The sequence below is a fragment of the Streptopelia decaocto genome (genome assembly GCF_964273445.1).
Source record: "Streptopelia decaocto genome assembly, chromosome: 25".
In the NCBI taxonomy this organism is placed as follows: Eukaryota; Metazoa; Chordata; class Aves; order Columbiformes; family Columbidae; genus Streptopelia; species Streptopelia decaocto.
In genome coordinates, this window is record NC_138680.1 from 3,956,763 (window position 1) to 3,980,975 (window position 24,213).

The 24,213-nt window shown below is 49.6% G+C and overlaps 1 protein-coding gene across 2 annotated transcripts in view; it reads right to left on the bottom strand.

Annotated features, from left to right (window-relative positions):
- DUSP26 (dual specificity phosphatase 26) overlaps positions 1 to 24,213 on the bottom strand; it is a 35,088-nt gene that overhangs the window by 4,987 nt on the left and 5,888 nt on the right. The gene's annotated exons all lie outside the window — the stretch shown is intronic.

Genomic DNA, 24,213 nt, shown 5'->3' on the forward strand with positions numbered 1-24,213 from the left:
TGAAATAAAATTCGGTGGATAAATGTTTTGGCAGAGCGCTGCCTGCGGGGAGCTTGCTGGCCATTCGAACAGAGGAGTAGTGGTTGTTGTGGTTTTATTCCAATGATAATGCTGGAACTGCTTTGTGGAGCAGCCAGAGGACCCCAACAAAGGCAGCGTCTGCTTCTTCGATAGTGAAATTTCAGGTACTTTGGAACGCCTGGGCAGCTGCATCAAGGAGAAGTGTCAGCAATCTATCTTCTTACAAGGGAAGCTTCTTAGACACAAACCAGAGCTCCTTGCTCACCGCCTCTCCTTGTTTTCCATAACCGGCCATGCTGTAGCACAGACCGAGTCCCTCCCTGCTCCACGGGAGGATTTATTGGTTCTGGTTTTTGCTTTGGGAGCTCCTGGCCTTGCAGAGGCCACTGGGTGGATCTGCAGGCTCGGGGGCACAAACACCCTTGGGGCTTTGCTGTGATTTTCACACACATCTCATTAATTTCCCCACCTCCCTCTCATCACCCCCAGCTCAGGGGCCTCTCTGTCGTCTGTTTTGTCCTGAAAAGCAATAAACCGCTCTGAGAACTAATCACCAAGGCACAGGGAGAGAAATTAAAACACAAACCCCCAAACTCTCTCTCCTCCTGGCATTTATTGTCCCAAAATTGTTTCCTCTTGAGGAGCGTCCAGCTGCAGGACAGGACACCGAGGTGTCCTGCAACCTCCCTTCCCTGTTAGACTTATCGCTCCATGATGCCCGAGCCCACTGAGAAGGATCATCTGGTCCTTGGCAGAGAAAGATTCTATGGGAACACCTATGGAGACACAGAGAGGAGGGTCTGGCTTCCCCCAGCCATGGGCAGAGAGACCCCCAGGGCTGGGTGCTTGCAGGAGGGCACCGGCAGAGGTTTCACACACCCCTGGCTGGCAGCGCTGCCTGCCCTGGGGTTGGGGGTGTTACAGCGGGGCTGGGATGCTGCCACGGGCAGCAATGAGAGCCCCGTATCCCAGCTATTGTCAAAAACTGCTGTGCACAGCAGGCCTGCGGCGGCGGGGACGCAGCAGCTGTTTTCAGCTCAATTAGGGATGAAATCGGCTCCCAGCAGAACGAGCAGGGCACCCGCTGCTCCCAGCCCCCCCCATCTCCCAGGCTGAGCCTGGAGCAGCAACCGGGGCTGGGGCTGCAAAACCCGCGAGTGAGCCGGGAGCAAGGGCTGCCTGGGCAAGTTCGCAGATCCAGCCACTGGAGGCTGCTCTGGTTATACATAAATCACCGCTCTGCGCCTTGTCAGGCGCGGAAAACTCAACAGAAGGAAATAAAGGGCAGGGGTTAGAGAGTTTCAGAGCTGCTATTTCCTGCCTTTATACTCCCCATGCATGCAAATTCACCGTGGTCTTCACAGCTCTGCTTTAAAGATCAGAGATCAATCACTTCACGCGCTAAATGCTGCTTGTCCAAAAGCCACCTGGAAGGCACAGGAGCCAGATGTTATTATACTCAATCATAAACAGAAAGAATACACGTATTTCATCCAACATGTGCTGTTTGATAGACCCACCGCAGAGGAGGGTGGCGGAGGGAGGGAGTGCAGAGGGCACACGTTGCTGCAGCGTAACAAGGTGAAGTTAAGCCTACTGGAAGTTAACAGTCAGGGTAAGGAGGTGGCACTGCTGAAAAGGCTCGAGCAGGATGGCAGAGCAGCATTACAGCCACGTACCGAAAGGGATTCGAACGAATGTGATTTACTTGGCGCTGAAACTGCCCAGGGAGGAATTGCATGTGCATCTGAGGGGGCGATATTAAAGATTAATATTATTAATAAATCCACCACGCACGCCACGGCTCAGGCTCTTCTCTAACTGCACCGTGGATGGAGCATTGTAGAGTGGGCTCCCCCGCAGCCTGCCTCGAAATACATCACAGAAAATTCAGCTGAAAGGGCTGAGGCCGTTTTGCCAGTCAGTCCAGGGTCGGATCAACTCTCCATCAAAGCAATGAAGTAATAAAGAGTCATCTTCACTGTCTACTTGCCTACCTTTAGGTCAGGGATAAAGATCGCTTTTGGGGCTCCATTCATGCTGTGGCAGCCTGGAAGGAAATTGCAAAGCTCCAGGTGGGCACCCAGCCAGGGCTCTCCCATATCCAACCTGGGGACAGTCATTGGGTGCTGTGAAATCCTCCCCCAGCCCCCAAACGCATATCTACCTCCCTGGAAGAGCCGCGATCGAAGGCAATAAACCCTTGGAAGCGAGGCTGTGCGAGTAACACAGTCCCTCTGTGCCTATTCCAGTAGCGTCAGCTGGAAAGTTAAAGCCCCGACGCTTGGCCGTATTGATTCGCTGCTGGAGGGGGCCACTCGAGTCCTGGCAACACTGAGATATTTTCCACTAAAAGAAAGAAAAAGGAGAGAAAAAACCAGAAGAGGTGGAAATAATAGGCACCAGGCTCATTGTCCAACAGCTGTAAAACCTGCAGAGCCTCAATTTGCGGGGAAACGGCCCCTGTCCGGGGGGAGGGAGCCAGCTGCTGGCTCCGCTGCACACTTGCAGTGTGGGTGATTACTTAGCGGGGAGACTCGGAATTGCTCATGGATGCATTTTGCCTGTCATCCGCTGTCTTGTTAATGCCAGAACCAGCCTGGGATGGATTAGAGTTGCTACAGCACAAGGAGAAAAACAAAGAAAAGGGAAAAAAAATCAAAGAAGAAAAAACAGCTGAAAAAAACAATAAGTTGCCAGCGAAATTTGCTGTGAAATCCTGATGCTTTCTGTCCAACTGTTCGCTTCAGCTTGTCACATCTTATTAGCAGAGCAGGCTGGGGCACGGTCCAAGCCTTCGTGAGGCTGGTGAGAGGTTTGCTCTTGACCTGATGCTCAGTTTTATTTCCATGCTCGGGAAGATGTCAAATGGAAGAGAACCACCCACCCCCCGGAAGGGAGCACAGCTGAGACATTCATGGTCCGCTAGCGAGGAGTCCGAGCTACTCACACTTTTAAAGGCTAAGATGAAGGTCACATCTATCTTCCATGGCAAAGTGATCTTCAAAATAGAGCACAGCAGCCCTGGAAAGTAGAGTCTGGAGGGCGGGGGGCTGGGAGGGCACCGGAGGTCCTTGGCAGATAATGGACCTTGGAGGTCCATCCGGATGGTTCTGCTCTGTAATCAGCACCACACCTGCACGGCTCAGACCCGTGTGTGCAAAGCCCGGAGCCGAGCGCTGCTCAGTCCGCACCACACCTGACTCCAGAAGCTCAGATTTTACTCTGGCAAATCCAAAATCCTTAGAGAAATCTGCTTTGGAGAAAAAATAATGAATTCTATCTGCATCGGGGTGGAAATTGGGGCTGAGTCCCCAGCAAATTCACCCTGGGTTCAGGGGGGCTGGGGCTTGTCTGTGATTATTTCCCTTCTTGAGCGTTCTTGGCCCAAGAACTCATGGTTATGGACACGGACACGCAGCGCTGTCTGTCTGAGGCCCGTGGCTGCTGTTAACACAACGCATTTCTATTCACCGTGTCTATGGCACTGAGAACCCCAGCAGCCCTGCTATAATTTCTAAAGCAGCCAGAACAGCTTAGGAGCTCAAATATAAAGTCAGTGAGAGTTGGGTGCCTAATTCCTTTCAATCTTCTTTCTAATTCCTAGCCTGAGGGTTTGGAGGAAGTGGCTGGTTTGATTTGATGAAGAAAAAAGCTGCTCCATTAGCAGCTCTGATGTTGGAGAGGTTTCTTTCAGGCTGTGATGAATCCCAGCACCCTCCATCAGGCCACACTTGCTGCTAGATCCTATTTTCCCTTCAGTGACATTATGTCTTAAACAGGCTTTCACTGTAATAACATTTGCAGTAATGAAATCACCCGGCTGTACGGTCTTCTTTTAACAGCAAAAAATATCTGAGCTGGCTACAAAGGGAGATTTAAATGTCACAGAGGATGTGCTGGATGTGTCTATCAGAAGATAAGGTTTCTCTTTGTGGGTGACTGCTGGGCTTTGGGAGCACAAAGGCTCACGGGGGCTCCGTGAATGGGGAACGGGACAAGGGAGCGACGGCGAGTGCAGGAACAGCTAATACAGAGGGCTTTGAAAATGCCATGCTGGCTATAGGGCTCCTGAAGATGGAACAAAGACAAGGTGCTAAATTTGCAAGGGAAATGGCTCAAAATCAGCTTCTCTCTTTCCTTCCAAGTTCAGGGTTTGCTCCTTTTGAAATTCCGGCTGTTTGATTTCATTGTATAGGAATCATGTCTTGCTTATCCCCAGGAAAGCTCTCACCTGGTGGATTTATTCCAGTACAAAGCTAAAAACTCCCAGTTCCATCAAAGCCAGTTGGAAAACTTTCAACATCTTAAAGAGAGGATCTCACCCGTTCACTGAGCTGTGCCTGGGGGTTGTTGTGGTGCTGGTTTGTTGTTGTTTTGGTTTAATTTGTTTTTCTTTTTTGGGAAACAGCTCTCCCAATGTCTCGAAGTGCTGCATTAGACACCATTACATTTTGCTGCTGGCTCTTAATGGTAACATGACTTGTACCTCCAGCTTGGCTTCCCATCTGCTACCAGCAGAGACAGGGATGTTACAGTCAACGCAGAACGTGCTCGTGTTCCAAGGAGGGGATGGTAGCAATGAAATAAGGAAAACGTATTAGAGCTGATGATTTAGCCTGAGAAAGGGCAGATTGTATCATACAATATGCCCTATAACACGGCTATGAAAATAATAAGCTTTCCTCTGCAAGAGTATTTGGTGCAATGGGAAGAAGGACCAATTCTCCACCTCTATTTCTTGCACGAATGTTAATTTTAGGAGAAGTAGTAAAGGTCATGAAGGACAAAAGATTGGGAGGTGGCAAAAAACAAAACTTCTCCTCCCTCCCCAAAGAGCTGACAGTCTGAGCTGCTTTGCCTAATAGAAACAGGCAGCAAAGAACATTTTGGCTTTAATAATTCTAATTATTCCACAGTATTGTGAAATAAATTAGAAATCCGAATGAAACTGGTGTCCCATGGCACGAGGAAATGTACAGTCACAGAATGAGGGTATCTACATCTATCCTGAGCTCTGTCTTGCGGAGACAAGACAGAAAATAATGGAAAATATGCTTAGGAACAGGAGAGAAAATTAAAGCGCATACGTCTGCACAGTGACGGCTGCAAAGTCACGCAGGGAGCTGAGGCGAAGGCGGCCCCGACCCGCAGCCTCCTGCACACCTTGCCTTTCCCTCTCCTCATTTCCTGGAAGCGAAGGGGATGTTTCCCTGTTTCCCCCTTTCTCCCAAGGGATATGCAGTGGGGACTTTTGGCCTGGAAGTTTCAGGGAGCTGGGAAATGCCAAGGGGTCCATCACTTAACGGGCTGTGAAATCCATGAGGATCTGATGCAGCCCAGGGGTGTCTGTGGGGCTCCTGGGAGACGCTGCCCCACGGGAATCCCTGGATGCAAGTGGGGGAGAAACTCGCTCTTATTTATAACAGGCGAACAGAAAATCCCTTACGGCAAGGCCCAGCTTTAACCCTGGGCACAGCATTCAAAGACCCACAAGCCTTCAACAGTTGTTGATGAAGCAGGTGAGCAGGAAGACAATTCATACGGCCACACGAGAGCTGAGGACCAAACCCAGACTTTCTCATAGAAGCAGCTATTTATCAGTAACCTCATTCATCATGCTGAAGGATGAAAGGCCAGATAAATGACCCTGCTACTGGACACTATTACATTCCAGCACTGCACAGGGGAAGGCAAATACCTTGAAAGAAGAACTAGGCTGAGCCTGGGAGCCTTGCAGAAAGGTTGAGACTAACAGGCTGTGACAACAAGTGCAGAATTGTCCAGGTGAGACCCTCCTGGTGCTGATTTACACTGTCCAGAGGTAAAAGGTGGAATGAACATCTTCCTCCAAGTGCACAACAGGTCTTTCCCCACCGCCAGTGCTAACCCAGCCCCAACAGGCTGTTATCTCCCCACACAGACCTGGAGCTTGAGCAAAAGCCATTCCTCTCTGCTTTTCTCAGTGGAATAACAATGCAGAATTAGTGGCATCTGTCTGACCGTGGCCATCCCTGCCCTGCCAAGAGGCACTTTTACCTACCGCCGTCCAGCCCCCGTCTCATGCCAATCCTGGAGCCATGGCAGGAATCCAAATAGCAGCAGGACCTGCTTTTATCTTCCCCATGCACCTGGCAGCAGTTTGTGGAAATATTCTCACAGCTGAGGCTGATGGTGATTTAGCCAGGGAGGACGAGCCACCTGCAGCAGGTGTTCAAACGAATGCCCATGGGAAAGAAGGAAAACAGCAAGTGCTGCCATCCCCGTCATTGAACTACAGAGAGCACCACACAGAGAAACTAAAGGAAAAATCCACCAAGATCATTAGCGAGGTCCTAAGTCTTGCCAGATGACGCGCAAAGGGAAACTATCTGACTCCTGAGCCCCTGCCTGAAGGACTCCTGCTCTGTTAAATTGCCTTTCCTGCATATGCAGAAATAGCTGCCCGGAGCAGTGTTGATTGCTCTGTGAGATGGTCCCTGTGTGCTTTGGGCAGGACCAGTCAAGCGTTGCACAGTCCATCTATCTTCACGTTTCTTGCTTTCGGTGATTTACAGTGTCACACGGAAGCTGGAGGCAGAGCAGGGAATTAAAGCAGATTCCCCAGCGCGGCTCCCTTTGAATCCTCCTCATCTCACCCACGGGCTGTGCAAACTCCCGGGATCGAGCTCTGTCTGTGTGGCAGGAAGAGATTGACCGATCTGCACCGTTCATGTAAGAGCTTTGCCTTGCTTTGGGGAGAAAATAAGCTGTCCCAAGCCAAGCGCTTACCCACCGTGACATCCTTGTCGGTTACTGGGACATCTGATCTACATGGAGCTCCCAGTATTGCAGCAGCACCCTCTGCTCCCTCTAACACAAGGTGTGAGACCTGCAGCTCTGCATCTTGCAGTCCCCTTCTTGGCTTTACTGCCGTCATACGCTGACAGATACTTTATGAGCCTGGGGAGCCAACTCCTTCTGTTCACTTCAAATTCACTTTGCTGAGCAAACGGAGGCAAGGGAGAGCAGAGCCGGTGCGTCTCCCCGGCAAGGCTGGGCTCTTTTGGGCTGAATCTTTTGTTCTTTTCCCTCACTGCTTCTGCTGGCTTTGGTGATCCTTCTTCATAAGTTTCCCAAAAGTGACAAGGGCAATTTATTATGTGCGCACAAGGCCTTGGGAATCTCCTGGAGACATATCATTCCTGCTATTATCCTCCTCACATGAGGAGCCGTTGTTCTTGTCAAGCTCACTCGCTTCCTCCCTTGCAAAGAGAAGAAAGGATGCTGGGGGTTTTTCATTAATCATTTTTACGCCGAGAGCTGCAGCTCCCGTCTGCATTCTGATCGCTTCTGATCTCTGCCACCATTTTTCATGGTAGCACTTATGAGGATTGTTTTATGCTGCTGGTTCGAGATGCGTTAATGACCAACCATTCAGTGTCCAGAGCAAAGCCTTAAATTTAATGTACACTCCAGTGGGGAAAATCTATTACAGCTATACATCTTCTTTCTTGCTATTCTTCCTCCAGTAAGGTGCCAGTGGTGAAGAGTGGGGGGAGTGAGGGGAAAGGTTGGCAGGAGGAGTTTGGTTTATGGTGAAAACAGGCAGACCTGCACTTCAGCTTGGAGCTGGTGTGGTTGAAAATTGGAAGATTTCAAGGGAAATTGGAAGATTTCGAGGAACGGCCAGGTGGGAAGGGAGCTTATTGCCAAAACGTAATGATTTCAACTGATGGGAGCTCAGCGTGCCCGAATTTCTGGTCCGCGATGAAAAGCTGCTCCTGACAGTGCGCCAGGGTCTCTGAGGCTCTTCTGGAGGGGTGGGACAGCACCAAGGGCACTTCTGTCACAGCCACCGCCCCTGCACGCGGGTCTCCGATGTCACCAAGCTCACACAAGGCTGAATTAGCCTGGTCCTGCTCAGGCTCTGCTTCCTTCACCTCCCGGGCATTCCCACTTCCTAACACCTGCGCTTACGATTCCAATAGGTGATTATTAATAATGACAAAACCACCTGATTTCTCCTGTCACCTGAGCTCCAAGTCCTTTAGAAAGTCAGTAGGACCGGGCAGCGTTCTCCCGTTTCCTCTCCAGAGGACGGCGAAAATGTGCAACATCTAAAAATAAGCCTAGAGCTGGGCCTTGCTGAGCGCCCGGCTCTGGCTGGGCTCAGCCCAGCTGCTCCCTCCTCCGGGTGCTGATTTTGTGCTGGCTCTGCCGCAGCAGAATGTCGGAGCCAGATCCGGCATCTGGGTCAGTGCCCCCTCCTTAATGTGCGAGCGCTGGCACCGCTGTCCATGCAGAACTAATCTCAAATGTAATCTTGTCTTTTTACACGAGGGTCAGGAACCGGCTCCCACTCTGTGTGTGCGTGACTGAATACACACTGCATTGTAATTCGGACCCTTTGACACCTCATTTTAATACAAAAAGCATAAAACATAGGAGCGAGAGATTGGAAAAGACCTCCTGGGCCACCAAGTTCAGCTCTTCAAGATAAAAATCTCATTCATATTCTACCAAATTTTCTCTTAAAACTGTTTGGCTTCCTCTGCCACAGCCCTTAGGCCAGGATCACTCTTTCCAGTGTGTAGGAATCTCGCTGTTTTCCAGCATGTTTACTCTCCGTGAGGTTGCTCTTATACCAACAGCACCCTTTAGCTTAAATAGCAACTTCAATACTAACATTAACAATAATAATAGTTAATTATGAACCTAAAGGGGCTGTTGCTGGACCAAAAAGAACCCTGGTGTGTATTCAAGCTGCAAGATAGTAATAAATAACGGTGTGTTCATGGCAATAAAACAGCGTGTCCCAGGCGGAGTCCGGGAGGAGCAGAGGTGGCGAGGAAGGCTCCGAGCTCCGTGTGGGTGCGGTTGGGAAGGGGACAATGCAAGGAGCAGAGAAAAGAAACCTGTTCCTTGTGCAGAGCAATTCGCAGGCAGCTGCTCGCTGCCCGGGACCCGGCGAGAAAGACATTCTTGCTGCCTTTTAGGCTGGACCTACATCAAACTCGTTAATGTCAACAGGAGGGAAATTGAACTGAGCTTTGTTGTAACCTTAATGAATCCTTTGCCGGTTACAGTAAATTTATTCTTTTGATTTCCCTTTCTCACCCCATCTTGTTTCATGTGGGCCTTTTTTTCTTCCCCCCTCCCTTTTATTTAATGTTCCTTTTCTGGCAGCTTCTTCTTTTTATTTCTCTCCAATTTAAAACACAGTTAAAAAGCTGTGGTTGATTCCAATTAAATATCCCCTTTGGGATTACAAAAACACACATACTCACAGACCCCCTCTTTGATTGTTTCCACGGCAACGTATTTAAATGTCTCATTCACGGTGTCCAAGTGAAGAGCTGAAGGATTTGGAGAAGCTCTTTCTTTCCCTGCTCCCTCACCTCCCTCCTCCCCCAAATCACTCACGCTAGAGCTGTAACTGGTGCGATGCACATATTGCACTCGCCAGGCTTTGGCTAGAATGCAGAATATAGCCGGAATACATGTACATACCCCTAGAATACCAGAGAAGGATGAGGATTAAGCCAATAATATATGTCTTGCAATAATGCAGAGCTATGGTAATTACTTAAGAACGGTGGGAATTATAGGGAAGTATTGTGTCAGCAACAAGACAGGACCAGTTCTGCCATTCACTAAAATAGCATCTTTACAAAGTAAATCTGCCAAAATCATAGGGCTGCGTTGGTTAAGAAAGAAGGGGAAAAGGGCTGATTTGGGGTGATGCAGTTGACAGGGAACAATGGTGAACTACAGGTGAGGAAACTCATCCTTTGAGGTGTCTTTCCCCACCGCAGGTGTAGGACGCAGTTCCTGCTTAGTGCCAGAAGTTCACTAAAGTTCTCACAGAACACAAAACCGCGGTGACTTTCTGCCTGAAACGTTTGCGGTGTCCTGTCCCATATTTCCATAGGAAGTTCTTGCGCTTTCCTTTCCCCGCTGGCTCGGTGGCGGCTGCCGCGCGTGAGGTTGCGTGTCCATGTGTGTAACGAGGTGAGTCTGTGGCGGTCCCTGCATCTGGTGGCACTTAGATATGCAAAAGGACACGGGGACGATGAGGGAGGTAACACCGGGTCTCGCGGGCGGCCACGTGTGTTCCCAGCCGTGCACATGTCACAGGTCCACGCACACGCGTGTAGAGCCGGATCTGTAGTTTGCCCGCAGACCTGGGCAGGATCAATCTATAAACCCACTTTAAAACCAGCCGCAAGTGGGCTGGGAGGGAACCACAGCACCGCTGTGCCCTTGACATTTCCCCTTCCTTCTCCGCCGAAGGAGCTGACTGCAGCGTGAACAGCTTGCTTTGCAGTTGTTAAATATTAGTTCTGCTGTAACAAAGGTGGTATTTTATCATTAAGTGTTCCGTCTCCAAGGAGGGAAAAAGCCCCAAAGCAAAAGTGCACAAGTCACATCATCATTGCGGTAATGAGCGGAGGGCTCCTGCAAGGCGCTGATTTTACCTGCTGTTCTTTCCCCATTCTGTTGCTTTGTGTTCGCTCACTTCTTCGCTGCAAGAAACGCGGCTTCTGGCTGAGCTTTCCACACCCACACAATTGGCCAAATTTAAGATATGAAAATTTATAATGCGGGGAGGCAGATTTACGTGTGGCCAATGTGATTCCTGCTTGCTTGGGAGTGTTTCACGTGGAAGTCGCGGCCCCTGTCTGGCGCTTATAAACTGCTTTTCTTTTGGAAACTAACAGCGGATGTAAACATGTAGTTTTCTTTTCAGGGAGAAAATGTCTCACCCCTCCGGGTTTGGTTGCGCAGACCGGCATCCTCTGCAGCTCCAGCCTTGTGTTTCTGAACCGGTGAGGCTACAAACCCCCATGGGCTCTGGGGTTGTCTCCAGAGAGCAGGGAAGGCAATAATTATGATAGCGGACGTATGGTCTGCTTGTTGAAAGAGCTCAACATCCAACACGAGCTCCTGAGTGAGCTGGCCTCGTACTTTTGCTCTTCAATGGTAGCAAAATAGCTCTGGAGCTCATTCCCTCCTGGGTTCCTCCCAAATCCCACTGAAGTCAAAGCTTCGGAGCCCAGGGCTCCCCAGTTAACACCAGTTAACGCTGAGTCCACCCGCGGTTCCCATTTTCCCTTGTTCTTCTTGTCCGGGAAGCCTTCAGGCAAGAACAACGTCCCGACCGATCCGCAAAGACTCCTTAGAGATTAGGGCTATGCAAACCTCACGATTAATTTTTTTGGGGGTGTATTAATGTTGCTTTGTTTTGCTATTTTATTGTGGGTTTCAGCTCTGATTTTTTCTTACCATTTTAGCAGCTGAATCATGGCAAAAACATCACGGTTCCTATTTTTCTTAAGAAAGGAGAGGGGGGATGACAAAGGCTTGAAAACATGAAGCAAGAGCAACTTGAAGAATCAGAAATCTGAAGATGAAGATGCCACATGGATTACAGCATCGTTAAACTTGTGACTTCTTAAAGAAAGTTCAAAATAGGGTGATACTCCTATTTTCCCAATGCTTGTTAGAGACCATAGAGACTCGTGAAATAGCTCACATTTGTAAATATTTTATTGCTATGACTAAACCCCATGTGATTCAAGCACACATTGCTCCGTGTTCTAGCACAAGGACTGAATAATAAATGACCATGTTGGAAACTACTTGGCCACAAAACAGAACAAAACAACTTTGGTGTGTGTTATCTGGCCATGGGAAGCGAGAGGCTGGTGGGAGAGAGAAGGGAACTGGTTCAGCACAGATTGACCCGGGAACTCTGCAAAGACAGACAATTCGTGCAACTTTCCCCTTCGCCTCTTTTATTCCGTTGCTGGGCTGTCATTTCAGCAGCGTCTTTAACAAACAAAAACTCTCTGTGGAGTCGATGGTAATTATAGGAATTTATCACAATTGCCAATCAAGGTGTGCTGGAAAGACTCATCTTTCATGTTTAAATTAGCTTTCACGGCACGCAGACCACAAGTTGTCTTTAGGAAATCAATTGCAGGAAAATTACAGCTTTGGTGGTGTCAGGCGACCTCACCAGCCATCTCGTGGCTTCATTCCCGTCCGCACAGACTTGAGTGGCCTCGTGCGGCTGTTTTGTGGCCTCAAAGGTGGCTACAGCCCTCGGCACAAAGCCTGGAGTAATTCTCTATGCTCCTGAATGCAGTGAGGGTATAAAACGAGAAGAGCCTGGCCACATTTACACCTTGCTCTGGTTTGCTGCTCCGAACCGTGCTGGCACGAATTCTGCCTGACACAGCTCCCGTTTGAAATGGGGACAACACTGACACACCTCAAGGCAAAATTCAGCTGTGTGCATAGATGCAAATGCTTCCTCCTAGATGATTAATGCACATTTCTAAGGGTTTTATTCTCTGCTGATAACGCTGCCATGAGGAGGATCCTCAGCTGATATATATCAGCTTGAGGTCTGACTCTAGGAGACTGAAGGTAAGCGATCCAAACCAATAAAGGATTGATAATTTAATTCTGCTGATAAGAGGCTATATTCCTGTCTCATCCAGAGTTATTCTGCCACCCACATATTCCTATTCTGAGGTTTTGGCCAAGTACATGTGTCAGGGACTATATGAACCACAGACTGATACACTTGAGAAATTAAATTAGATCATAAAACTGCCCAGGGATTGCTGACTCCTTCCCTTGACCCAGCTCTGCATTTGGAAGCAATTTATTGCTCGAGTTTTACATCTGAACGTGTCCCTTTGTCAGAAGAGGAGCCCTGGCCTGTGCAGACGTGCGGCAAGACCGGGACCACCTGGGGAATAAACCAGCAGGGCCCCATCAAGCTGTGACCCTGATTCCGTCTCACGTTTCCATCTCGGAACAATATCTGTTGCAATCAACAGGAATCTTCCCACTGGCTTCACTGGCTTTCCATGAGATCCACTGTACTTAAAGGGTTACGAGTCTCTCAGTGCCGTTGATTGTGATGGCTGTTCGGCGCATAAACAAATGTCAGATTGTACACTTCGGTGGGTTGTAGATTGGCATAGCCTGTGAACTTTCAGCAGGGCTATTCCGGTTGCACGTCACAATTGTTATCGTTACCTGTGAGGTTGATCAGCTCCGGGACGGCTCATTCTGGTCCAGCACCCCAGCTGGGTGATGCTCATCCCCACACGGCTCCTTCCTCACCTCCTCCTCCTCCTCCTCCTGTTGCCGGCACCACTCCCGCACAACGCTTGTGCTGCCGTGTTTACTGATTGACTCTTGTCTGATTCTGACACCTATCCTGGAAAGGGAGTGATTAATTAATAGGGCTCATTATTATACAGGAGCTACATAAGCGAATACCCTTCCCAGCATCTTTGAGTTTTCATCAGATGGATGCCTGGCAGCCACACTGTGTCAACTATTGTGTTAACAAAAGTAAATGCACTTAACAATTTACCTTTTCCTGGCCCAATACGGAGCCTGTCGTTTGTGGGGGAGTGGTGGAGCTGTGAACACGTTGGGCATTATGGAAAAATAACTTGGGCTCCAGCCCCGCTGACAGGAGTTGCTCAAGGGAAAAAGAGAAAAAAAGGAAAGCGGTTGAAATGTAATGGCTTAAGGATCATGGAGGACATGGGGTGAAAAATAAAATGGAGTTTACAGAGTAATCACTCCTATGCCCGCTTGTCTCTTCCAGAGGACGAGCCACATCAGCTTTCATAAACTGTCACAACTGATGGAGTGATTTAAAATTGCCGTGGAGCAGGACAAAGGGAATCTAAAGAGCTGTGAGTAATTACAGCTGTGGGCGGCTGCGGCTGCGCGGGCGGCGGCGCGCAGGGGAGCCGGGCGCGGCGGCGCGCAGGGGAGCCGGGCGCGGCGGCGCGCAGGGGAGCCGGGCGCGGCGGCGCGCAGGGGAGCCGGGCGCGGCGGCGCGCAGGGGAGCCGGGCGCGGCGGCGCGCAGGGGAGCCGAGGGGAGCCGGGCGGCGGCGCGCAGGGGAGCCGGGCGCGGCGGCGCGCAGGGGAGCCGGGCGGCGGCGCGCAGGGGAGCCGGGCGCGGCGGCGCGCAGGGGAGCCGGGGCCGCCGGCGGGGGCTCCTGCGCTCCCACCCGCGGGGCGGCCGCGCAGCCGCAGCCCCGGAGCCGCTCTCGGCAGGGGCTGCGCGCAGCACGCACGGAAAGCACGGTCCTCTCGTTCACTCCCACGCAAACTGGGAGCCCCTGCGCCCAGCCGGTGCGTTTGTGCTTGTGTGTAAACCTGGCATCAATTTTGCGCAGATGTGGGGATGTCACGGGTAAAAGATGTTGGAGGTCTCTGGTTCCTGGCCATACACCCAAAACACCAAATGAGCGCTGAGAGGTAAACCGCCAAGTAAGTCAAGACAGCAGTGAGGGGTGCACATTGCTCACTATTTAGGGGTGTAATATCAAGTAGTAACATTGTCTCCTAGAGATGATTTATGCAAGAATTGCAACCACTTCCCCCTGTTGACTGTAGGGGCAGCTCCATTAGCGGTCTCTGTCTCAAACCTTCATAATCTGTATGTTGTTGCCCATTAAATCCCAGTACATCTTGAAGCCTTGATGAGACACTGAATTCCAGCACAGCTCCATTCACTGCTGCTCTGATGCTCATGGACACTCACCAGCCCTGTTCACAGGGTGTCAAACCTGAACCGTTCTCCTCTGCAATCCCACAGCCTCTTTGCTCCCTCCGTTTTCAAGCCCTGAACTCATGCCTCACACATTTTTCACTATGTATGTATGAGACCTTGTACTCCAGGTCTTCTTCTCAGCCAGGGCCTGTAAACACTGTCTTATTATAAATCCTACTGCAGATCTTGATGGTTTCTTCAAAGCCGTATAAGTACAGAGCATCCACAGGTCAGGAGCACAAAATTAGGAGCTCTGTTGGGTGGTTTCTTGCTCAGTTAACGAGGTAGAAAGCAAACAAGTACTTTAAAAGGGGTTTGATAGTCAAAGGAGGTTCACAGCAGCAAACATCTGGAGGAACACAGTGACCTTTGATTATCTGCAACGCTTCCTTGAGCTCACTTTGGTCCACACACCAAGCCCTGAGTCCCACCTCCTCCCAAAGGCTGCACTCCTGCAACTGGAGCCTGCTACCTCTCCTAACCAAATCAGACCTGTAATGTCCATTTGATAAACCATTGCCAGCTCAGCAGCGTGGAGGTGGCGACAGACACACAATACATCACTGGAGACGAAGAGGACTCTGCATTTCAAAGTGGGGAGGGGAGCATCCAAGGGATGTGAAATTAAAAAGCCGGGACAGAAGAGGCTATCATTTAAATTCACCAGTTTCAATTTTGCGAGGTGCTTCTTAGCTGCTGCTAAATATGCTGAGAGGGGCTGAGAGATAAATGGGTCAAGCTTAGCCTTTGTCAGCACTCTTGCATCTCTAAATCTCCAGGATCTTTCCACTGCTGTAATTGTTTACTGGGTGCTCAGACTCTGGGAGGCATTTCCTGCATAAAAAATAGAACGTCTCTTCTCCTTCCTCCAGACCGTCTCTTTCTTTGCTCGATAGTCACTGAGGAAGAAAGTTTCCCTGCAGATGTGTTACGTTTCCTCACCCTAAAATACCTACAAATGAATTGAAAGAGAGGGGTAAGGAGAGGACTCTCTCTGGAGGCTGCTGGGACAACCCCAAAACCCTCCCGGCTCCATCGGGATGGGGACAACTGCTGCTCTTTGGTCCACAAAGCCCTTTGCTCGCTCCTGAGCTAAACACAAAACCACAGCAGAGGAAACGCGGGTGTCATTGGAATATAAAGCAGCAAGGGCTCTGTCCAACCAGGAATAAACTGTGGTAGAAGTGCAGGGGCTGTGAAAAACAGATCTAGTGAAGATTGCTGGGGTGGGGACAAATCGTGACATTACAGGCAAATAAACAGCATCAGATTTGAGATCAGTGTCCCCTGGAGCCAGTGGGTTGGGTGAGAGGATTTACCCCTTGCTGGGCACCCAGTTTCTCAAACCGGGGCAATGCAGGGGAAAACTTCACCCTTGAATCTTTAACTTAGCACAGGGTAAACGAGCAAACCAGAGCACACTCCTTCTTCTCACTGCTGCTGTTATCCAGGCGTGATTCCTCCATCCTTCAAGTACTAAAAAGGTCTCCGGGTCTAGAAGAGCTCCAATAAAAGTAGTTCCACTCCCCCAAGCATCTGCTTCATGTCCTGGCTTCCTCGGCTTGCTTTAAATGACTATCTCCCGCACTTTGTTAATTACGTGATTACAGCATCCATTGACAATGAGAAAATTAAAACTCCATGCCGCCTTTCAGACAACACTTTATTACTCTGCAAAAGAGGCTGAATGCAATTTGGCAGAGCACTGTGCGGCACAACCGGAATCGTTCTCGTCCACAGGCTTCCTCCTCCTCTCCCACTGTTTCCCCAGAGACAGCGGCGTTTGCAGAGGCTTAATAAAGCAGGAAAGAGAGCAGGTGTGAAAGGAAACATCAATTACCATTAGCCCTGACAATCCTGCATGATCCCACCCATGGAGAAGGAGCAATGGCAGTCCATTCTGTATTTCTTTCTATGCAGATAAAGTGCTTTGCTCTTCTTGTGAGGGTTATGGCTTCGGGATGGAGGGGAGGCTGGGGTTACCGTTAGCAATACCAGTGCTACAGTTGTCTGGGCTGAGTTCTGGCTTCACAGACGATCCCTCTCCCGAAGAGCAGCTGCTGGTTCTGGGTTCCCCAGGATCCCCTCGAGCAGGGCAGCGGTGACACCGGATCCTTGGTGATCTGGCCACAATGCAGAGCCTGTTTTTCCAAGCCTGGCCTAACTGGAGCCGCCCCTGTCCCCAGCGCCGTTCCTCATTAGCAGCCTTTTCTCCTGACTCGCGACATTTGCTTGCAGCAGATTTCACAGGTCCTCCAGCAGCTAATAGGAGGTATTTATTTCCATTCCTTTGCTGCTTCAGTTTTAAGTATAGCAATAATTCAATGCATCGCATTTTGGGGGAATGAAAGATTACCCTTATTTTCAGCTCATTTTTTCTGTTTTATTTCTCTCTCCCTTTTTTATTGAGTTCCGAACATTAATAATCAGCCCTCATTAATTCAGTTAATTCTTCAAATCCTCATATCCTTCATGCCCAGCACTATAAAGCCGAAGAGGGGAATGATGAAAGCTGAAGAGATGGTTAGAGTTATTAAAAATCAATTTTTTTAATTATTATTTGGTAACCCTGGGGTGTTAATATTCTCATCTCACATCTCCACGGTGTCATTCCTCCCCGAGGAACGGGAAGCTCTGTGGATTTGCGAGACACAGGAGGGCGTCCCCCAGGTTTCTGGGAAGCCTTTAGTTTGAGGTGTTACGGTCACACGTGAGTCATGATGCTGCGGGACCTTCTCCTGGGGGGTGCTGGGGTCTCTGGGGCACAGCAAGGGGAAAAAGAGCTTTGCAGCCCAGAAAACGCTTGTGCGTTGCTGCCTGTCCCCCCTGCGGGTGTTTGCCCGGGTTTGGGGATCCCAGGGGGAGGCTGCGGGTGAACGGGCGCTGGGAGCAGCCTGGGCTCTGCCGCTGCTCGGAGACGGGTGGTGATGGGAAATGCAGAGCACTAAACAGGGCGCTGATGACTCTGCGGGGGAGGGCTGGCGAGCAGATCTGCCCCAACGCAAGGGTGTGAAAGGGGGGGTCACAAAGCTGTGTTTGCTTCAAGCTTAAGGAGCAAGAGAGGGATGTTTTCCAGCTTTTTTGACAATTCATTCCTGTCTTGTTTGTGATCTGACTTCACTCCCTCAGTGTGCCTTTCCTTTTGGCAGCATTTTTAATTCACACATACATTTGCACGCCCTCTGGTCCCCTGTCCTAATGACTTATCCTTCCTGTTTCCCTCATTTGGGCGAGTCCAAGTGTCCCCCGCCAAATCCTGCACATTAAAGCACAGTCCTAAGTGTGAGAAAAGGGAGGAAAACCAGCAAAGAGCAGAGACCCCCAGTTCATTTTGTAGAGCACAACAAGGGAGAGGACAGAGAGGGGTTAGGAGAGGGAGAAAAAAGGGGATGTGAGATGCTGCCCCGGAATCCGGGCTCTGCAGCTGGTGATGGGCACGGTTCAGAGATGTGCTGCCAGGGCCATCTCATACTTGTTATTTCCATCGCGCCTGAGACGGGGCACCATGGCAACCACTGCATTTTCATTCCCTCGTCTTCAGGATGATGCTCCTTCAGATCCCGAGTCCCTTCTCTGCTGAAAGGGTGACAATCCCTCTACCAGAGCTAGAGAAACATCCTTGTGCCCACACCTTCCTTCCCCTACCACACAGCTGAGAACAGACCTGGAAAAACACCCTCTTGGGTCCCATCTCTGTGGGACAGAAGACTTGATGGGTACAGGGTGGCCATGACCTTCAGCCTGTTCCTTCCAGCGCATCTTTGATGCTTCCCGTGTCAGCTTTCACCTCCTGGAGCCACTCTCCAGGGGGTTTCTATTGTGTATGCTGGCCAGGTTCCTGCAGGATTCGCTTTTAAATCTCCTTTTCAAACAGATAATTAAAACATAATGGTGTTTACATTACAAGATGGAGCTGAGGGAAAAATAATAATAGTAATAATAATCATAATAAACACCACTTTGCTACCGAGGGGAGTTTGTCAAATGGCTCTTGGAGAGGCTTGGCGCACTTTAATGAGTTTAAAGAAGGGGATTTACACTGAGCAAACTCACTCAGTCGTTCACAGGCGACTGGTGAGGTGAAGCAGCACTCGGAGCACACAACCGGAGCAGCCGGCACCGCGGCTGCAGCAGGATGAGACACAAAAACGGAGAAGGAAGAGTGTTATAATCCCATCACTTTTACGGCAGCGGGTATGCAGAATGGAATTGCAGCTCTGCAGAGTCCAGAAGACATTCTAAATTAATGGCTTGGCTTTTCCAGCCCATTCAAACGAGCTCATTTCATGCAAGATAAATTACAGGACCCTGCCACCCTCTCTCACCGAAGAAAGCTTTTTCTAAGTCCCGATGTGTGTGAGGGAATGGACGGCTGGGTTTTCTGACAGACACCCCGTGGCACCACGACCTGCTCGGGAGGCTGCAACGTCCCACCCAGCCAGCCCCAGCTGGAACGAGCAGTAGCTGTCTAAGCAAACAGACAAAAAGGACCAAAAGTGAGCTCCGGGTACAGCCACCTCAAACCACCCCGGGAGGAATAACAGAGATTTGCTGGAGAAAGGCCTTCTAAATATTGCGTGGCTGCCTTGTGGGACAAAACGAGAAGCTTCATTTGGTAATGGAGTCTGGTAGAGGCGGCGTGAGGACTGGTCTGATCTTAATCCCCTTGCAAAAGAAGTACAGACAGCTCTAACCTAACAAAGATGAGAAATCCAGTAGCTGTATCCCTGAGATTCCTCTTCTCCTCATTTTCTAGTGGTGTTAAAATTGGTTCAATCAACCTAAACAGCCCATTATTAGAGTTAAGAGCTGGATTTCCTGCTTTTCTTTGTTGGGAAAGGCTCGAGGCAATAGCAAAAACCCAGTGGGCTCTGAGCACACTCTGTTCCTCTTCTGCCAACACCAGCTCTGTTGCTCCTGTGCTGGGTTTTATCACCCATTTGGGCCACTTAATTACATTCTCTTTTCTTTTGGAAACAGCTGACATGTAATTATTTTCATGATTAACAATCTTGTGCAGCTAATTGTAATTATACCTTATAAGCACAGTTGTGATCGTCGGTTACTCATCTTTGCTTCATTTGGATGTTTTTCTTTCTCTGGGTTTCTGGAAGCTGTCCTGACTGAATACACGTGCACAACAAACTAGCTCAACTTTCCAAACTTCTCTAGTTTTTCTCCGGAGGGATTAATTTGAGGCCATAATAATGAATAAAGGCCAGATCATTGGTTGGTGTAAATCAGTGCAGCTTCACTTGTGTCAACACAGCAACGGTGATTTACAGCAGTTGAGATGTCAGATATTTTAGTAAGAAACTGGTGTCATCGAAGAAAATATATCTGCCTTAGAGCCACTTTGTGATATAGTTTCCATGTATTGAGCAATGCATATTTTTTCTTTTTATCTCTCTATCCCCTTATATATTTTGGAGAACCAAGAAAAATCAAACCATCCTGTATACTCTCTAGGTTGTATATTATGCAGCATTTTGAAAGGCATTTCATCCTACACCTTGAAAATCCACAGGGGACTGATTCTCCTCTTGCTCATGCCAATTTTTATGTGGTGTAGCTGTCAATTTGAATCGAGCAGCTCCTGGTTTACACCCCAGTGAGTGCAAACAGCATCAGACACCGGATGAATATATCAGTTTTACAGGTAGGGTACTACAATAAATTCTAATCCAAGCCACATACAAGCAGCTCAGTAGTCAAAGCCACATACTTACCACTTGCAGAACAACATGATTTTCAGCTCAAAACCTGGTCAGGGTTTTGCTAGGCTTGCTCTCAACCAGGGGCAGGTGATAACAGATTTATTAATTGTAGGAGCTTAGGTTTGAGACTTACTAGACCTGAACTGTGCTGGGTGCTGTGGAAATACAAACAGGCACAATGAAAAGCCTGGTGGAAAAGCATCAGTGCGGTTTCCTTGCTCCAGCCTTCTCTGCCCCTTTGGGCAAGAGCTTTAATTCTGTGCGCTAGGCTGGGCCTGCTTTAAAATCCATCCCTCATTGCCCAGGAACTGGATGAATGAATAAAGAGGTGAACTCCCAACCTGGAGATTACTGCTGCATTAATAAAGCAACTGTGAACGAATTGTCTCAGCTGCCTGAGCCGACCAGGATTATTAAACCAGGTCCCTGATTTAATTAGAGTGCTTAAAAACTCATGCTAAAAACAAAACTGCAGCTCTCAGCTAGAACGCGAGCTCCGTGCGGGAAGGGTCACCGCAAAGGTCGGCTCTTCCCACAGTATATTCATGATTATTGGATCAGACGCTGCGGTGGAGCGGGAGGGAGAGCTGTTGTCCCCGCTGCAGCTCCCAGCGCTGCCCGGGGCCAGCAGACAATACAGCCTATTCCTGCCTGCCCAGCAACTCCTGTGAACCAGCCTGAAAGAACAGCGGGTTTAAAAAAGACACAGAAATGCACACACACCAGAAATGCCAACCTTGCCGCAATGCAAACCCAGCGACCCAGGGCGGAGTGGCAAGGACTTAAATCCGGCCACCCTGCAAGGTGGCCTGGGACACGGGGACGGGGACGCGCTGCAGAATCGCTGTGTGGTGTGTCCTTGCGTCAGCGGGAGTTTGTGACACCCCGAACCCGCAATGTACTTCCTCACCCGTGCCAATTCAATTAGATGCGCCGGCCTGACTAGCGGAAAATGGACCTGAAGTAACGCCTTGTGACTGACTAAGCATCACACGCTCTTTATTCTTTAACTCTTAGTGTGGGTTTGAACTGTGACTGCAGGAAGAAGCCGCCGCTGCCCGTGACTGGAGCTGGGAGCTGATAGGAAGCCTTTTTCCTTTTGAAGAAAATCAATTTTCAGACTTCAAAGGCTCCACACCTCAACCGCCTCTTCCCGGCCCAACACTGCTACATGTTTTTCCTCCACTGACTAAAACTATCGCATGACTGGAAGTTACTGCAGCTTCTGAAAATGGCCAGAAATGATAATTCTGCCCTTTCAGCAGCCTGGCCAGCAGGTACCCCAACTGCATCCCCTGGAACACAGCGGGCTGGGATCAGAGCACAAACTCCTGCCAACAATGGCAAGCACTGAAGAGAAAGTGAAGGCGAATGAAGCCTCACAAAAGAAGAGTTAAATGATTCTATTGCTACCTGAGTAGCTTCCAAATGGACCAAAGTTTTGAGAATTATTTTGATTGATAGCTGCAGATTAACTATAAGATAAATAGAGAGATCAGACAACACTCAGATGAGGCTGTAGGAAATTTTCAGCCTCAGCTCATTGTTAGGTTTTGCAGTTTTAATTAAGTGCAGCCTCCTGAACTGAACTATTCCACACAGTGCAAGCCTGTGCATACCGGATCACCCCAAATTTCCTGACACGCACACGTTTCCAGTGCTGGCAGTGCTTTCCAAACAGGCATCTCGCACTACGGAGCCAGGGATCGCCAGGCTCGCGAGTTCAGGGCTTCGCTGCTGGACCACACAGAGAAGAAAAGCTAATTTAAAGCAGGCTGATAACAGCACAGCCTGGGTGGGCTCACACAACCCGGCACAGCGGTAGAACATGGCCTGTTAGTGCTCTCATTAGCAGCAAAGTCTTGCTTTGTCGTGCTCCAGCCTGAGCAACTGGGGCTGTGCTGGGACGCTGGGATGCTGTGCTGAGATGCCGGGATGCTGGGATGCCGGGATGTTGGGATGCTGTGCTGGGATGCTGTGCTGGGATGCCGGGATGCTGGGATGCTGTGCTGGGATGCTGGGATGCTGTACTAGGATGCTGTGCTGGGATGCTCTGCTGGGATGTTGGGATGCTGTACTAGGATGCTGTGCTGGCATGCTGGGATGCTGTGCTGGGATGCTGGGGTGCTGTGCTGGGGTGCTGTGCTGCGTCCTGGGGCCAGGGGTCCCTGCCAGAGCAGGGGGGCTGCCCAGGGCCAGCAATTTTTACCTTCTTCTCCACGATGTGAGCAGTTTCTGTCTCTGACAGCTGTGTTCCAATACCCATCTCAGCAGCACAGCGAGCTCATTTCGCAAACTGACTCTAATAACCACACACAAAATGGCCCGTTCATTGAGGCCAAGGGTTCCATTTACTCCTGAAACGTTACTTGGAAGAGGAAAGGGTATATTTAATTAAGCATCATGTTATGCTAGGCATGAAGGATTAAGCAGCAGGGCAATTGCAGGAGACTTGGCACTGTGGTGCCAAGAACAGGATGGGCGGCTGTTGGAGGTAGATGGGATTCTGGCTCCCAGGACAGGCAGCATTTTCTGCGAGGCATTTCCTCTGGTATCTCTAATGCTCTTTGCTCTTGGGAGTCGTGAGAGTGTTTCCCCATTTGCCTCTGACTTCGTCTATGACATGCTAAATATACGCAGTCATGTCCCTCCGTGTGTCCCCACCTCCATCTGCATAGTGAAGAAAATGGTAAATGCTCTGAGTTCTAGGAATAAAATATCTTCTTCACTTTCTAACCGTTCAGCCACCGGAGCTCAGAAAATGAAGTAGAACTCTTTTGCTGGTTACAAAATGGGAATTCACAATTTTAAATACTTCTGATACCCAGTGAGCTGAGAGGAAGCTCAGGCCTGATGCACGTCAGGGCAGGACCCGCTGCAACCCACAGCCGGATGAGGCCGCTCCGGGCTGCGGCTCTGCCAGCCTCTAAGTGCCCTCAGCACAGGACGTGTTAGAGAAGCGACGCAGCCCATGTGTGTACACACCGTGATACAACAGCCAAACCTTGGCATCTTCTGCTTGACAGCGATGAAAAATGGAAACGGTGGGGGTGCTTGCCTTAGCATCTCAGGGTTGTCTGCCCAGAAGTTCTCGTTCACAAAGAGATGATTATTTAACTGATACGGTCAGCTCCTCCTCACTCCAACCTGCCTCTGCTCCTAAGCTGGGGCTGCCTTTAAATTGCTCACGAGAAGAATTTGTCTCGTGACTATGAGAGTAGTCTATGGAGACATGCTTTGAACCCATACATTTTAGAGAGTAAGGTGATGGATATATTCCCCTATATAGAAGTATTTCCTTGTATCTATTCAACTTCTAAGGTTGATGGTCAGGCAGAGGACATAACTGCAGTTAAGACAGAATGAAATACAAGAACTTCACAGGAAAAGCTCTAGGGAACAAGGGGGAGCAGGGAAGGAGGCTTGAGATATATAGTTATAGCTGACATAATGAAGAAAGAAATGCAACTTGGAGCTGACAGGGAGGGAACAAATAGGAAGAGCTCCCACAACAGAAGAGAATTGCAGATTTGGTTATTGCAGTCGTATTTGCCCATTTACTAGCAGCAGAGGTACAAAGCTCTGCCTTTCAGCGCAAATGAAGACGGACAGGGATGCGTGCTGGCAGGCAGGCTCGCGCAGAGGGCATTCCTGCACACTGATGTACTCCCAGGAGCCCCGAGCTTGTGCTTAATCGGAAGAAAATACACCAATCCACATACCCTGTTGTAGCTGCAGGTCACCCTGACAGAGCCAGCAGCTGCTGCTCCGGGACTGGGTTGATGGGATATTATACCTGCCACTCTTCATTTGCTGGGACGGCCGGAGTTTTGCATTAGCACGGTAATTCATGATGCTGTACTCAGGAGAAGACAGGGGAGGTGCAATGTGTGGTT